Here is a 6,627-nt window from a genome sequence, read left to right on the forward strand (position 1 = left end):
AAAACCCTCATCTACATCTGTTCCCCACCACTTCCCATTAATTCTTCCCAATATATTCCCCTCCTAAATTAATTTTACCATAGGTTTCCTCTCCCTAAAGAAAGAAAAACTCAATATCTAGGCACTTAGCCCATCGGCAGAAAAACCTAGTGCATTAAGCCTTGTTCTCTCTCACTTCTAATTCTCCAGTGTAAAAGAGAAGGAGAACAGAGCCACTGTTTTTTTAATTATTAAAGGATGGCTAATAAGTAAAACAGCCACACAAATTCCACCCACCTCAGTCAGTCAGTCAGTCAGTCTGCTTCCATCACTCATGCTTCTACAGTTTTATGCCAGTTAGTAAAGCAAACACTGTGCAGCACTCCTACATCTGTAAGGTTTGGCTGGCAGTGAGCTCACACATCCTTTGTCTATGTCTTTTGCATACACATTTATATTTCTTCATGGTCTCTGGGCATCACACACATGGGTGTGGCACCCGCGCAGTGCCTAAAGAAAGCAGACAGCTTGAACTATAGGCTTGCTTTTGTGAGATATGTTTCATCCTTACGGCAGATAGGTACCATATTTGGGAAGCCAACTCCCAACAACAGCCAGGTTTCAAGACTTTGGTTTTTATATTCACATCCATCTGGCATGTCTGGAAAAGTTCAAAGAGATGCCATGTTTGTTGGAAACTGATCAGGCTGGTTTAGCTTTCTCTTGTCATGATTCCTAATCTATTTAAGTCCATCCCATTAGTACTTCTTTCCTTTCAAGAGGCCTGTGGATAGTGTTCATCTGCATTATCATTCTTTCTATGGTTGCTATTTGACTGTGCATGCTCATGCTAATTAAATAGCATTTTAACTATTTTATAAGGTAGCTATGCACTTTTAGCATTTTAATATAAAATCAATCAAATTCTCATGTTACCAGATTGGTTTTCATCTGATGGCAGTCTTTAGATTCTTCCTGCATTGCTTTTGCTGGCAAGGTGTTCAGTTGTGGCTTGCTCTTATGAATTTTGCCTCTCCTGTAGCTGTGATGCATTGAGTCAGCCTCTGGCTGCAAAGCTGTAATATAGGTTACAATTAGATCTGCTGCCTCTTACAGTCTTGTGTTTGCACCAGCATCGCAAAATGCCAAGCAGCATGGCAGGCATAGAGACTGCCTTGGTTCAGCAGGTGAAGAAGGGGTGAAAGAGCTACAGCTGTCTCTCTCGGTAGATTTAAAGGTACAGAGTAGAGTTGGCAATTGTAGAAAGTTAACAAGCTATGCAGGTGAACCTTTCCCTTTAAAAGCAGATCTGCATGAGTTGCAAAGAATGTTGATACAGCCCACAACTACAGCAAAGGGGCTTGTGGGTGAAGAAAATAGAACTTCCCCCAAAAGACAGCTTATCACCCCATGCTCTGCTGCCTGATGTAATTCCCTCTTCAGCTTGGCTGATACATAGCAGGGGAAAAAGCAAGGCCTGGCAGGAGTTAAGTGGCAAGCAAAGTGTGTGTGTGTGTGTGTGTGTGGGAGGGGGTTCTGGGTTAAGAACTACTTGACTCACCCTTTAGGTTTTAAAGTCAAGTCTGCACCCCATTTTTTACTGAGTTGCAGTAAGTTGGACTGATTTAGGACACCAATTTAAATGGGCAAGTAAAAAGGTCGCTTCTGTAAGATTCCCGCCGAAACTTCTGTTTATTTCCTGAGCAATATTGCAACTCTTGACAACTAACCCATGCTAATTTATAGCTAAATTATTATTTACTCTCTTATTTTTAGAAGCAGGCTTTGTTTATTTTTGTTGCACTGTATGTTTTTCGCATGCATGCCCTTTTGCCTGTCAATGGAATGTCTAAAATAATGCAGTTGCAAGGTTTTTCTTACGACTGGCACCCATGCCAGTTTGAATTAACAAATGTATGCCTGCTCAGAAATGAGTTCTATTGAGTTCAATGGGGCTTACCTCCAAAAGTTGGATATAGGATTGTAGCCTTACTATGAATATAAGAAGATACACTCTGGGCAATCTGGTCTTCATTTTCCTTTCCAGTGTTGCTCCTTTCTGCAGTACTCTGTTTTAGCCCAGCCTTTTTCTCACAAAAAACATTGTAGCAAGCAGTGCTTTTTTTGTCATAGAACACACTGAAACGGAGTTCCGGCACCTTTTTTTTGACAGATTTTCCAAGTTTTAAAAGTAACTTTTGAAAAGTTGATGTTTGGTCTAGGTGGATTCGAATCGCCCTGTTGAGCATAGCAGGTCAGCAGCAAAATAATTAAAACGGTGCATGTGGGCTGCTTGTGTGTTGAATCCGATGCATGCGTACTTCGTGCTGGTTGTGATGGCGCTGCTCGGCTTGTGGCGCTGCTCGGCTTGTGATTGGTTGTGTGGTTGCTGAGTGCTTACTGCGGGCGGCAACCATTATGTTTCATTACACAACTGGGGTGTGTGTGTGTGTGTGTGTGTGTGTGTGTATACAGTGATTGACTATGTGTGAAAGGTAAATAATTTCATGAGTTCCGGCACCTTTTTTCTTACAAAAAAAGCACTGGTAGCAAGCAAAAAAAAAAATACCCACAATTGATAGGATAGAACAAAGTTTTGATAGCTAGCTGGGCTGAAAAACCAAACTAGGGGAAAATCTCATTCATATTTAGACAGAAAAATGCCCTTCAGCATCCTCAGAACATTCATGGGAGCTGAAGAATGCTAGGAGTTACAGGACTTCTTTCTGTTTAAACGTGTACGGGATTTTGCCCATAAAACCCAATTTTGAGACTTATTTTAAGCATCAATTTTTATTTGCCCTTGTATATTGTCTTGTCTTTATCAGTCCCTTGCCTTCCTTGGTTCAACTGTAGCACCATATAATCCTAGCATAGCAATCATATCTAGTCTGTATCTAAAATATGTGGCTTTACTCAGAAAAACAGAACACAGAACTTTGTAGACTCAAGAGCTGTTAGGATGGGTGGAGTCATTTTCATGAGATGAAAAACTGACATTAATGCCCATGTTTGATCAGTAGTAGGTAACTTCATTTTTACAGGGTACAAGTGCAAGCTCAAAGTATTTATTGTGTATTTAAATGGTAAGTTATATTTTTAAAGTAGAAATTCAATTTACACTTTAAAATTGATTTAATTTTTTAAAAATTGATTTAAAAATCATTTTGTTTTGTATTTGTTCTAATTATTTACATAGTGCCTAGTAATACAACAACCAATAGGTAAAAATGCTAAATACTGCTCACAATGATCAAATTTTATGATCAAAGATGAATGCAAATTAAAAGCAGTCACAAAATTTTAAGCACAACCATTTTTTTCACAGCAAAGCTGACATTAAGCAAGGACTTTTAATGATTCCTGAGCTTTTTCATTCTACTACATAATAAAAAGACTGCTTTTCTCTGAATTGATCATTTATTTTTATCTACCCTGACTGGGACAGGTTGGGACATACCTGCATTTTATTGATAGGACTGCATTTATTTACAGCTGGGGGTTTGGCTTCCAAGGCTATGATTTGCAGGGCCTCAACTGCCTTCTTGCAGTGGAAAGAGCTGCTCAGGGTCCGTGCCCCTGCTTCTGCATTGCCGGGGGCAGCCTATTCTTACGTGATTTCACCCAGTGTCGAGATTAAACCACAAGATTTTGCAAAGGGCGGAACAGCCTGTAATGAGTCCAAAGCACCACCAAGTTATTTGAATGCATTATTACCTACATGGTTTTTGGTAGAAAGGTGATACATTTGGGCCATCAGAAGAAAATCGCAATGCGAGGACCTGTTAAATAGGATGAGGTTTTCATATCATAGAAGCCACAAACGGGATTTTGTTTTCAAGCACCTGCTCCCCTTTGGATTGGAACAGGGTTTATTCTGTCTTGCAAAAACTTCATGGAAAAGATACCACATCCACCACTGTTCATTTACCCTTTCCTGTATTTGGTGATATATTAATCTCAAGCACTACTGTGAATAGGAGTTGAGCAATAGGCTTCTTTGAAGTGATAGAGCTTAGTGCTACCTCTGCTATGGTGCAAAGGGGTGGATAAGCATCTACCTGCAACTTCATGCCTTCTGTATGTGCCATTGGGCTGTAGCTTCCATCATTTCCAGTCAGCTTGGCTTAAAGTTTCAGTCTATTACGTAGTCTAAAATGGTGAGTCCAAATAGTGCTGAAAACAAGCTGCAACTGAATGCATCTTACAACAATCTTTGGGGCAATCTATGAAGATTTGAAATTAAAAGCAGCTAAGCAACATCTTTACAAAATAGTTTAAATGAATGCAGTATCTAAAATGTGAAGTTATAAAGATGAAAAATAATTTATATAAAGAAGGGATAAGCAAACATTTTGTTTTACATGGTGCAAGAAAGGTGGCATTTCTGCAAGCTCTTTTTAGACTGTTTTCTGAATTTGTATAAGCAAGAATATAAGAAGATCCATGCTAGATCAGGCAAAGATTCATCTAATCCAGCATTCTGTCAGGCCGGTGGCCAAGCAGCTAACTACAGGAAGTCCACAAAAAAGGATGAGTGCAACAGTGCTCTGTCGCTTGTGCTCCCCGGCAGCTGATGCACATCCGCGTATTGCTTCTGAACTGGAGGTACCATATAACCATCAGAACCAGTAGCTACTGATAGCCTTGTCCTCTGTTGTTTTGTCTAATCCATTTTTAAAGCTGTCCAACTTGGTGGCCAACACTACATCTTGTGGAGGTGAATTCCTTATTTTATGTGCCGCATGAAGAAGTACTTTCTCCCTGAATCTCAGCTTCATCAAATGACACTGGCTTCTAATAGAGAAATGTCTTGTAATCCACTTTCTCCACACCATGCGTAGTTTTGTATGCTGCTAACACATCTCCCCTCACTTCTACGCTCAACAGTCCTAGGTGCCTTTCTCATAGAAAAGTTACTGAAGCCTCTTGATCATTTCATTTGTGCTTTTCCGCAGTATTCCCAGCTTTACTTTTTAAGCTGGGGTGTACCCAATATTCCATGTATAGCTGTTCTGTACATTTGTATAAAGGTGGGAGGATTTTGGCAGTCTTATTTTCAGTTCCTAATTATGCCTGATGGAGATTTGCTTTTTCACAGTTCCAGCCAACATTTTCATCCCAATTCAAGGAGCTTTCTTGGTTAGTCACTGCTAGCACAAATCCCATCAGCGCATATACTTGAAGATGAGACCTTTTGCCCCAACCTGCATCACTTTACATTTGTTTATATTAAACCACGTTTGCCAGTTTGATGACCAATGTCCAGTTTGAGGAGGTCATTTTAGTGCAGTCTAGTTTTGATCATAGCTGTTAGCAAACTTAGCTACTTCACTGCTTGCCTCTAATTCTGGATCATTTATGAATAACTTGAAAAGCAGAACCCTGTGAGACACCACAGTTTATATCCCTCCATTAGGAGGAGTTGCAATGTATTCTCTTGCTTGTCTTTATGTTCCTTAATCAGTTACTGATCAATAAGAGGACTTCTGCCCTTGGTGACTGCTAAGTTTACTGAGGGGTTTGGTGAAGAAATGTGTTATTCAAGTAAACAATGTATCCGATTACCTTGCCCACATTTTTATTGCCATTTTCAAAGTACCGTAAAAGGTAACACAGGACCTACCTTTATGGAAGCAACATAGGTCCTTTTTCATTAGGGTTTGCCCTTCTTAGACGCTTACCACTTTTATCTTTATCCAATCAATTTACCTGGAAGAGATATGAAGCTAACGGGACTGTAATTTTCAGATGCCCTCTGGATCCTTTTCTAATTGTTGGTGTGAATTTGGCCATTCTTCTTAAGGACTTGTTACATATTTATGTTAGAAGAACAGCAATTTCATACTTGGGTTTCTCAACAGCTCTGAATTGGATACCATCTGGGCCTGGTGATTTTATTAGCTTTCAGCTTGCTGATAAGCTCAAGAACTCATCTTTTGTCACTCCTATTTGTCTCAGATCCTCAGACTCCCTTTCTGAAATATCAGACTCTCCCTTCTGAAGCACAAGTTTCTGTCTTGCTTCTCTAAGGAATATAGGTGAAAATAATTTTCTGTGGAATCTCTTTATCCTTTAACTCTGTTGTCATCCAGAGTTTTGCTTCTGATAATTTTTTTTAAAAAAACTTAATTATCTTGAGCATTTTAACAATATATTCTTCAAAATGCTTTTTTTCCTTCATTGTCTTGCTTACATTTTGTTGGTGCAAATTCATGTTCCTTTTGTTGGGCAAGACTTCCATTTTCTGAAGAAAGTCTCCTTGTTAAGCACATTGGTGACCTCTTGGACCTGGTATTATTCCTAAACCGTGTTATACATTCTACCTGAGCTTCTGTTATTGTGCTTTGAGTAACTTCCAAGCATTTGGAGTTGTTTAACCTCCTTGACTCCCTTTTTATCAGTTCTCATATTTAAAAAAATCCTCCCCTAAAGTTAAATGTAACTATACAGGATTTGCTTGGCAATTGTTTATTTACATGTACATTAAATCTGATATTAGTGTGGCCAATTAGTTCAACAACACATCACAAACTGTGTCCTGGGTGGTTCCATTTAAGATTAAATCCAGGGTCACCTTCCCTCTGGTCAGTTCCATGACCATGTGTTTTAGGGCACAGTTGTTTTGGGTATCAAGACATTTAGCCT

Source organism: Varanus komodoensis, unplaced genomic scaffold (genome assembly GCF_004798865.1).
Source record: "Varanus komodoensis strain SLA01 unplaced genomic scaffold, ASM479886v1 scaffold1, whole genome shotgun sequence".
NCBI lineage: Eukaryota > Metazoa > Chordata > Lepidosauria > Squamata > Varanidae > Varanus > Varanus komodoensis.